The following is a 10846-nucleotide window of genomic DNA, read 5'->3' as shown; positions in this document are numbered from 1 at the left end:
GACCTTCAACAGACATGTACAAAGGGGACAGACCTCTGGGCGGTCTTGGGTGAAGCTAGAGCCACCATTGGCACAGGTGAGACACAGGAAGTGAGGTAGAGGATAGCTGAGGAGTTCTGGGGACTTCCTGTGTGAAGGAGAGGAGGTAGTTGTAGCCTGGTGCTTGGGAGTGGAGGCCCTCAGACTGTTTCTCCATTTTGGTCACGTGAGTGATAGGGACTGATCTCTTTTCTTTGCCTCAGCTATCCAAGGCCTTGGGCCTTTGGCCTAGCCTAAGCAGAGTGGATATTTAAGCCCTATTCCCTTCTCTCCCCTTTCTCTCTCTCTCTCTCTCTCTCTCTCTCACTCTCTCTCTCTCTCTCTCTCTCATACCTTTCTTCCTCCTGTTAGTAATTAAAAACTCCATAAAAGGTTGACTGCTGACTTGAGTTTTCATTTTAGAAATTACATAGCTGAATTCCTTGGTGACCTTAAATTAATATATATCAGTCTTTTAATGTGATTTTCCATATCACAGGAGCAGAGCACTAGGGCCACTCTCCTCCCCCTCTCCACATTCATTTCTCATCAGCCTCCCCTCCCATATCTGGGGTAAGGGGAGGGGCAAGATGGGAGTTGAGGGGGTAGGGAGTGCAGGACTTGGTCTTTGGAGGGGCAGTCAGGACACTGTCTGGGGGATGGAGTAGGGGCAGAGCCACCCTGGCAGTCCATTTCTAAAAAGTTCCCATCACCAAAGTGAAAAACAATAGAAAAGACAAGAAGAATTTGGATATTATTTTCAGGTTCTTAGTTGGATTTTCTTTAAGTTCAACGTGTTTTCTTATAGGTCAGTTTTGTGCTTGTTTTCATGGTTTAATTGAAAAAATGTAGAATTCCACAGTTGACTTGACTAACTAAAAAAAAATACTGCATCCTTAAAACTCAGCATGCATGACCTGGAGAATAATAAGGATGTGAACCAAAGGTTCAAAAATGTGAAGATCAGAAAGCATTCAATATACACAAATATCACAATATATATATCAATATATACACAATATATACAAATACAAATGTTTACAAAAATTCCTAACTATAGGTATGTTCTGTGTCTTATTATCACTTGTGCTTGCCTCCTCTAGAAGGGCTGAAGATTAAGGGACTGACTGTGAAACCAGATACTGAGAGTCATCTGCTGAATGAGGTAGTGAAGTGGGAGGGGGCGGGTAATTCGGGAGGGCTTATTGAGCTTCAGCCTCAACTCTAGGCCTGCTGGCTCTGGCCTTGGATATGTTGGCTTCACTGGAAGACAAATGTCCCAGGGAAGTTTCTCTTAGCCAAACTGCTCCCTCTCCAGAGCACAGCTCTTCAGAGACTCTGGAAAAGCAAGAATTGGTGAAAGCAGACTGCTTGGGGGAGGGGAAAGGCTGTTGGATTCTAGGAATCCACACTGGCATCCTAAACAATACCTAAGTCATGCACTCTAGTAATATCCAAGGGAGCGCTAAATGGAAATTACACTGGCGGGATTCTGTAGTCACAGCAAGGCTGGAAAAGGAACTCCTGGGCGTGCTTCCACGCGAGGCAAAGCTCCCCAGTGTACGCCGTACTGCTAGAGCTCTGGGTCCCCAGTGGTTGAGGCAGCCGTGCTTCCACCTCCGCCTTCTCCACCCCCGCCCAGATCCAGTGGCCCTTTTGCTCTAGCTCTGGCAGTGGCGGTCGCAGCTGGAGGAACGCGCAGGCGCTGAGGCCGCAGCTGGCTGGGAGGGAGGCAGCGGCTGCAGCAGCGGTGGACGGAGCAGCAGCTGGCCCGACGCGGAACGCGAGTAGCGGGCGCTAAAGCGCACGGTGAGTGAGACCTATCTAGTCGCTTTACCTACCCCCACCCCCAATTCCCAGCTCTATTTTAATTTGGGAAAGGTTCAAACCCTGCGAGTGGGGCTGGAAGAAGATTCCCGAGTGGAAAGGGTAGCAGTGCTTGCATTTCCCCGCCTCTCTGTCCTAAGCAGGCTGGAGTAGTCCCGGCAGGACTGGAGAAACCAAGGGAGAAATGAAGCGGTGGGGGCCAGTGCCACTGATACCCAGGTGACAGAATCTAATTGTGGGGCACAAGTGCTACCCAGAGCGCCCAGAGGAAAGAGCTGGGGGATTATTAGGGGCTCTGGGGATGTTGGGGAAGGGGGAGGGGAAGAGGTAATGAGCGCCTTCTCTCTGGCACCGGGAAGAAAGTGGAAGCCTTGCCTTCGGGAAGGGGATCGAACTTGAAGTTTGACTGCACCCACGGTTTCTCGGGCTTTGTTCGACCCACAGGCCTGAGGAGTTGTGGCAGGTAATTTGCGAAGAAGAGCTTGAGCATTTGGTTTGGGTTTGCGAGAGGAGGGGTCGAGGAAGAGCCAGGACCTAGCAAGACGGGATCCTGCAATCCCTAGGGAAGGCAGAGCTAGGGGTCCTTTTTCTTGGAGGTTCGCGATTGGGTTGAGTTTTTTATCTTTTGTCTTTTCCTTTGGGGCTGAGGAGTTTCTGGAAAAGTTCTTCCTTGTTGTGGGTGAGGGACTTGGGGAAAGGAGGGGAGGTAGCCTGGGCTACAGATCTAGAGCCAGGATAGTGTTGGGGAGGCATGACGATTTATGACGACTTCTCTCCCCCCTCCCGACATTTTATGATTTCCCCCACCCTTCTCTCTCTCTACGTGAGCATTGGCCATTTTTCTGCTTCATTGTGTTGGTGGAAAATTTAACAAAGGGAATGGCTGTTTTCTAGGCAGCAATGTGTGACAGCCACTGAGTGTGTGTGTGTGGGGGGGGGGGGCTGGCGCGGAGGAGAGAATCGTAGCTGGTGCGTGACTGTTGATTTACACTTGGCCCTTGGGGGTTTTGGGGAACTTTCCTTATGATCTTAGCTCCTTAGCCGGAAGGGAGGGATCTCTCAGGTCATACAGTTCTTTTCTCTTAAGTCTCCTCCCCCACCAAGCCCATTTTACAGATGAGGAGACTGAGATCCTGGGAGAAGTGACTTGCTCTATGGTAGGCCATGTCACACTGGTAAGTAACATCAGACGTGGTATTTAAACCTATGTCGGCTGACACCAAAATCAGTGCTCTCTCCACTTTCCCAACCATGTTGCCTACTTCTGAGGAGTAAAGGAAGTGAAGAAAAGTTCTCTTTCCCCTGACATTTGACACCATTTTTATAGGAGCTGTGATGGGGATAACCATTAAAAAAGAAAAAAAGAATTGTAGTACAAATCTGCTGCTTCTTTGGGCTACAGTCTGATATTGTGATTGTGCTGTAGTTACTGCATATCTTTAGTTGAAGGGAGATCATATCCATAAAAGATTGGATGAAAGGATTAAATGGCCACCTTAAGAGAGAAATTATGAGTGAAGTTCTAGGGGAGAAGCACAAAAGTACAGAATATTTGGAGAAAGGAGATCAAGGTGTTAACCAAAGACTGATTAAATTTAAGACAAGTTGGTTATGAGTGAAAAACTTGTTTCTTTATGTTAGGATCCTGAACTTGATAGGAGAAGGGGGAGAGGGGAAGACAATAACAACACAAAATCCTAAGGATTCTTTGGCTTTCGTTGTCTAATTTCTGTTCTCCATGGCACAAATTCGATGTGACTATGAGAATGTCACTCAATTCTGATGTTGATATTTTTACTCCTTTGTTCTGTTTAAATACAACAAAACATTCTGGACTTCTTCCTCCTCCACCCCTTTCCCTTCATTGTTGAATCCTGTTTTACAAACACTGATTTTCAGATCTTTGTTCTGTTTAAAAGACAGTCACATCTTCCAAGTTATGAAGGGAACTACGTTTTGGCTGAATACTGATTGAGGAATATCTTGATCCTTAAAAAACAAAACAACCCTTTGAGATTAGTTCTTTTCAGTTAATGCACAGTGTTTTATTAAAATGTAAGTGGCTTTAATGTTAAAGTTTCCAGTTTAGGTAGATAGAAAATGGTGCTGGTTTATGCTGGCATATATTACTTTAGTATCCATTATCCAGCATCAGTAGTTTACTAAGTAGTTTGGGTTAGAGTTCTTTTATTTGTATACAGTATCTTAATTTTTATGCTAATTTGCTGCCATTTTTTGATAATTTTTGACAGCCTCTCCTTTGCTTTTGCATTGAAATCATCAAGTATATGTTTGTTTAATATGGAGTATCTTAAGTTCATATAATTTTTCTATCATCTCCTTTTAAGCAAATGTTGTATAAGTTGCAAAATTATCTTTCTTTATAATAATGGTCTTTTTCTCCATTTATCATGAATTCTGCCAAGTGAGATGACCAAGTATCCCAGGAAATTGTTTCTTGGTTTTGGATGCTTTATGAAACTATCTCTGCAAGTTTTTTTAATCTTATAGTTTTAGCTCCTAGTTTTATTTATAGAGAGAATTTCAATATTGATGCGATTCTTAGTTCTTTGGTAATTGGAGAAGTATCCCACTTTTAAGAATGTCAACAGTTAAATTAATGTCTATAGGTGGTCTTTGTGATTCTTAACATCCTTTGTTCCCTCTCCCACCACTCTTATCAATGCCAATGAAGGGGCAAAGAAGGGCCACCAGGATTGAGGGTCACTGTATTTTTCATAGTGGAACCTGCTAGACCTCACATAGCCCTTGAGAACTCAGGTTTGCCTCAGGGTGATTGAGGCATCACAGTAGTACTTTAGTGGGAAAATACATGATCATAAAAAGTTTATATGAATTCAGTAACACTTTTAAAATTAATTGAAAATCTCATATGTGATAAATCCCACTATTGGCTTTAGTTATCGGACATTATCACACTCTTAAGGGAGGAACATTATTGTATTAGTTTCATTATGCATTTTTAAAAATACTTAGAAATTTAAAATGGCAGAAATGTTCAAGTATTATTGGAAAATAAAAAAAATATTAATGAGTTCAAGAATCAGTTTTTTTTTTTAAAGTGGAACCACCAACCTATGCAATTACACCAAAGCATTAGGTTAGTTGGAAGAAGAGATTATTCAGATATATTTGGAAAATGGATGAGGCATGAGGAAGCAGTGTGAAGTGTGCTAGATTGAGAGTGAGGATCTGGAATAAGATCTTGTTTTCTACTATTTATCACTGGACAGCAAACCAAATCTACCGCTCTATTTCTTCTGGTGTTCAATCGTCTGGCTCTTTTGTGACCCTATTTTGGGTTTTCTTGGTAAAGATACTGGAGTAGTTTGCATTGACTTCTCCAGCTCATTTTCCAGATGAGGAAACTAAGGCAAAGAGGGTTAAGTGACTTGCCCAGGGGCACATAGCTAGTAAGAGTCTGAGGCTGGATTTGAACTCAGGAAGATGAGTCTTCCTTACTCCAGGCCTGGCATTATCTACTGAAACACCAACCAGTTCCAGTCATTGCTCTTATTAGATGCTTGAATTCTCCATCATATCCCTCCTATGCCTTTTCTTTTTTAGGCTATAGATCTTCAGTTCTTGGAATCAATCCAAGTATAGCATATTACTTAATCCTATCACCAAGCTATTCAGCCTCTTCTTGACCTGTCTTTCAGTTCAGTACAACAAACATTTGTTAAGCTTCTACTATGAACAGAAAGAAGTTGCTCAGAAGGAGAAAGTATGAATGGTTTTCCTTTTTCTCTTGTGGAGGGAGTACCCACATCTATGAGATTATTGAAGTATCTGATTTTATGTGGCAAATATTATGGTGTTCTCTAGGTCCACAAAGACAAAAATTAAAACATAGTGGATGGGATATGTGAGAAACATTAGGCATACATATAAATAAATGCCAGTTAATTTGAGGAGAGAACACTTGGAGGTGGGAGACCAGGAAAGATTTCTTAAAATTTGATGAGAAGTCTAGGAGGTATTTTTAGTTGAATAGTGGTGCAGAAGAGGCAATGAAGGCAACTCTTTACAAGGGTTTGTGAAATAGAGAATCAGATTTGGCATCATTGGAGGGGAAGACGAAGAACATTTATTAAGCACCTACTTCATGCAGGCTAAGCACTTGCCAAATATTAGTTCATTTGAACCTCCCAACAACCCATTTTACAGTTAAGCCTAAGTGATTTGCCCATGGTCACATGGCTGGTAAGTGTCTAGGGCTAGATTTGATCTCTGGTCTTAAATTGACTCCAGATTTCAGTGCTGTATTCCTTTATCACCCATCATCCCAATGCAAGGACGACCTCAGAGACTTCCCAATTTATATGACAGATAAGGCAACCAAGTGAGATTAAGTGATTTGTGCAAGACTCATAGCTTGAAGAGAAGGCAGACTGAAATGAAGTGGTTGTTTTGTTTTGTTTTGGGCATGGTGAATGGAAGAGACCTGGTAACTTATCTAAGGAGTGTAGAAGGAGCCAGTGGTTAAGGAACGATTGTAGAGGAGCCTGAGACTGACAGATAAGGTAATTTCCTGGAGGAGACTGTTAGATTTAAAATAGTTTTGAGTGTTAAATAGTTGTAGATAAGAGAGTGGGAGCCATAAACTGTGATAATTAAAATGTTTGGGAGCAAGGGAAATATATATATCAATTATGACTGCTGAAATATGTTTTCTACTGTGTCTTGGTTTTATATAAATATAAGATGGTCGCCAGGGAATATATTCCCAATTTATGAATATGCCCAAGCCAACTGGGTTTTATAGAGAAATTTAATTTATAATACTCTGATTAATCAATAGAAAAAGAGAGAAAGTAAGAAAGGAATAAGAATGAATAAATCAGTCAGTTGGTTTTATCACTCACCCAAGATCTCTCTAGGTAAGGCTTCTCATGCCAACCTCAGGCTCCACCTTCAAGAGAGCCTCCTTTCAAGAAATGTTTCCAGAGAATTCTCCTCCTTCAGAGCCAGGCTTCTCTCCTGGTCCTCCCACCCCCCAACCTCCTCAGTCCTCCCTATCTTTAAGGACACCATCTCAGTTCCCTCCCCTCAGTTCTCACATCTACCAATCACTGTCCATGTCTCCCCTGTGCCAATGGTGACTCTAGCTTAACCCAGGACCGCCCAGAGGTCTGCCCCTTTGCACATGTCTGTTGAAGGTCATATTCTCAAATAATTAAATCTTGATCTTTGCTGCAGCCCTTCCTAAATCCTGTTAGACTGAGAAGGGTGGAGATTGTAAGTTCCAAGACCTGGTTCTGTCATTCCAAGTATCTCTATTGTATCAATTCTAAAATCAATCATGATTCAAAGAACTTCCTGTTCTATGCTTAAGCATAGGTCAAAACCCTTTCCATTGTTTAGCAAAAGGTTTCTGTCCTAAAGTAGTCTTAAGTAGGGAGGAGAAGGATCCTCCCATGCCAAGGGGTTTCACATTCCAATAGAGTTCTTACTATCAGTAGGAAATTTTTTCCAGTATGAAATTTCCCAATGGTGAAATTTCCAACATTCATAAGTCTAAGAAATTTTAAGGTTTACAAGACTGAAGATAGAGTAGCATCAAAGTTCAGGTAGAGGTTGGTATTACCAAGGAGAAAGACCTCTTTCATCATCAAAGATCAAACCAAAGGAGGAAAGAACAATGGATAACATGGAGGTTTTCTAAAATAGAGTAATGAAGAAGTGTGAGCTTGGAACAGATGGTCTATCTTTTCATTAATTCCTCTAACTAGTATTTAAATGCTTTCTGCAGTGCCAGGTTCTTGTGCTAGGCTCAAGGGGCTTGTTAGTAGCTGTAACAAAGTAAAAACAAAATGTATACAAAGTAATTTAGGGGTGGTGGAGGCTGGCAGAAGCCATCCAAGCTATCTTAGACCTTCCAGGCAAGGAGGCTAGGCTGTGTAAATGTTCAAAGATAGGGGATAGAATATTGTACAAGGGAAATAGCAAATAGGACATTTTGGCTGGAAATGAAGCTTACAATGAACTTGGAAAGAGGGCTGGAGTCAGATTGTGATGGCTTTAAATTCCAATCAGAGAAATTTGTTTGATTCTAGAGGCAAAAGGGAGATATTGCAGGTTCTTGATGAAGATAGTGTCATGATTATCTATGCTTTAGGGATTTTGTCAACTGCTCATCAAAGAGGTTAGAGTAGATGGGGAAAGCTTGGAGGCTGGGACACAATTAGAAGGCTATTGAAGCAGTTGTAGGAAAGCTGGCATTAGACCAGGAAAGCCTGAAGCTAGGTTCCCACTGACATGCTGACTACATGATCCCAAGCAAGTCACAAAATTGAAGCTTTAAGTCTCCTATCTATAAAACAGAAGTAACACTTTTACTAACCACCACTTGGGGATGTTTTTAAAAAGACACTTTGCAAGACCTAAAGGGAGAAGGAAAGAAACTGGACCCATGATTTAAACCCTGTGAGGAAACTTTTTGGATGAATAGTTTTAGAGAGCTACCTAGAACAGTGATTTCAAACTCAGAAAAGGAAGCCACTAGCTATGAGACCCTGGGCAAGTCACTTAACTGTCTAGCTCCAGTCTTTCTATCTTAGTGTTGTTACTAAGTAGCCTACCCTCTGTAGGAAATAGTTACTAAGTAAAGTAAAGGTTAAAAAGAAAGAAAATGAAGCTTTTAAACTGCAAATAAGGATCCCTGCAGTCTTCCTACTGACTTAGAAAAACCACATGTTGACATAGTCTATGTTGTAGTGTATTTTTATTTATTTTGTTAACTATTTCCCAATTACATTTTAATCTGACTTGGGTTTCACTGAGTAGTGTTATGGCTCATGTGTTTGAAATCTCTAGAGTAGAAAACTGAGATATGGAATCATTTGCCTGTATGTGGCAACTGATGGGGCTTGAATCACATTCTTTTGAGTTCCAAGGCCAGCTTTCTATTTCACTCATACTTTGCTTCCTCTCTTCAGGCACTGAACAAGTTACAAATCCACTTACTTTTACTCTAGCTCATATCTTTTCATCTTGTTCTGAAGAATATCATGAAGCTTTTCAGAAATCTACCTGAATTACTTCTACAACATCCCTTCATATATGAGTTTTCCTGTTTGTGAGGGAATAAGAGGAGTCTCACATGACTTGTATTTGATGAAGCCAAGCTTACTTTTATTGATAACTACTTACTTTATTTTCTGACTTCTCATTAGCCATTCATTCCCTTCATAATGTGTTCTACTGATGATGGAAGATAACTTCTCTCCCTTTCAAGAGAGAGGTGGGAGATTTTGGGTACCAAATGTTGCATGTATTGGCAGAGAAGTTCACTGTTGGTTGTGTTTACTTAATTGTCTTAATTATAGGGGTAGGAGCATTGTGGGGGGAAGTGAGATGGGTTGAGATGTATCCAGAAATGAATTCTTTTTAAAACACATCAAAACATTTTGTTTAGTGTTATGGAATTTTGTCAAGAATGGAAGTCAAACTCATTAGTCTTATCAATCATGAGCATGAACCCCCAACTCTGAATTTTAGAAAGAAATTTATTTGGTCATTTGGTAGAGGAGGAGAGCCAGAAGAAGGCTCCCTCATCTTTCTGTGAGGTTCAAGAAAGTACTGACATAGGAACCACTGGTACCCAGTGGTGACAAATCTATTGTACTTGTGCCAAAGATGGCATATAGTTTTTCTGTGGGCGTGTGTGAAGCCCCCATCCCACAGAGTTTGTCACTAGAAAGGTAGAGGAACTAGAGTGAAGCTGCCCCCTTCCCCCTCTCCACTGTGCCTGAGGATATTTTTTCCATACCACTTGCCTCTCCACCCAGCAGTCCAGTGGGAATGCTTTTTCCCTCTCCTGTGTGGGGTAATGGTGTGGGGTGGCACAGGGCATGCAATCTCTAAAAGGTTCACCACCACTGACTGATACCTGTTATACTATTTCCTACTGAGGGTAATTCCCTGGCCAGGTCCTTTTATTGTCTATATAAGTAAGCATAAACATTCAAATTAAGGTTGATTGAGATATAAGTATAAACATTCCAATGTGAGGAACCCAAAACATTAGCATTGGGTGGGACCCAACATTTGGAAGGCATTTAAGTATTCCTTGAAGCTATGACTTCCCTGGGAATGTCTCTGAGGTTTACCAATTTGTAGCTCTATCAAGCCAGGTTCAAATAATATCAACAAATAAGGTTGTCCAACAATATAATTATTACCCTACAGACTATAGTTTGCAACCAGTGAGTAAACATTTATTAAGCACCTGAATGCCAGACACTATGCTAAGCATTGGGAAATAAAGACAGTCCCTGCCACCAGGAGTTCACATTCTACTGGGGAGGATTTCAAGCAAACAACACTATAAACAAGATATATGCTGAATAGAGTGGTGATGATCTGAGAGGAAAGGTTACTAAGACTAAGGAGAACTGAGGCTTCTTAAAGAAGGATGGACTTCAGTTGAGACTTGAAAGAAACCAGGCAAACCTGGGTAGAGAGTTTATTCCAGAAGAGGTAAGTGGAGAGTTCTAGGCTTGGGAGACAGCCAGTGAAAATTCAGTGTTTTGTGTCACTAAGTCAAAGAGTACTTTTGGGGTAAGGAAGGAGTACAGAGACTAGAAATGTGTGTGTGTGTGGGGGAGCAGGTGATAAAAGATTTGAATACCAAAGAGAAGATTTAATGTTTCATCCTGGAGGCATCAGAGATGTTGGAGTTCATCAAATAGTGGATTGGTAAACCTGAGTTTTAGGAAGATCATTTATTTTTTAAAAAACCCTTACCTTCGAAGCATCTTAGAATCAATATTGTATATTGGTTCCAAGGCAGAAGAGCAATAATGGCTAGGCAATGGAGGTTAAGTGGCTTGCCCAGGGTCACACAGTTAGGAAGTATCTGAGATCAGATTTGATCCTAGGACTTCCTATCATTAGATCTGGTTCTCAAATCACAAGGAGTCTCCTAGCTGCCTCCAGGAAGATCATTTAAACAGCTATGTGGAACGTGGGTTGT

The 10846-nt window shown here is 41.5% G+C and overlaps 1 protein-coding gene across 1 annotated transcript in view; it reads left to right on the top strand.

The window, feature by feature from the left end:
- The first annotated feature begins 1289 nt into the window (after positions 1 to 1289).
- The window catches only part of PRRG1 (proline rich and Gla domain 1), a 139200-nt gene continuing 129643 nt past the window's right edge, over positions 1290 to 10846 (top strand). Inside the window, exon 1 of the mRNA XM_007493349.3 lies at positions 1290 to 1827. The gene's annotated coding sequence lies outside the window, so the exon portion shown is untranslated. The remainder of the gene's footprint in view (positions 1828 to 10846) is intronic.

The sequence above is a fragment of the Monodelphis domestica genome, chromosome 4, assembly GCF_027887165.1.
Source record: "Monodelphis domestica isolate mMonDom1 chromosome 4, mMonDom1.pri, whole genome shotgun sequence".
Taxonomy (NCBI): domain Eukaryota; kingdom Metazoa; phylum Chordata; class Mammalia; order Didelphimorphia; family Didelphidae; genus Monodelphis; species Monodelphis domestica.
This window is presented reverse-complemented; position numbering and strand designations above follow the sequence as displayed.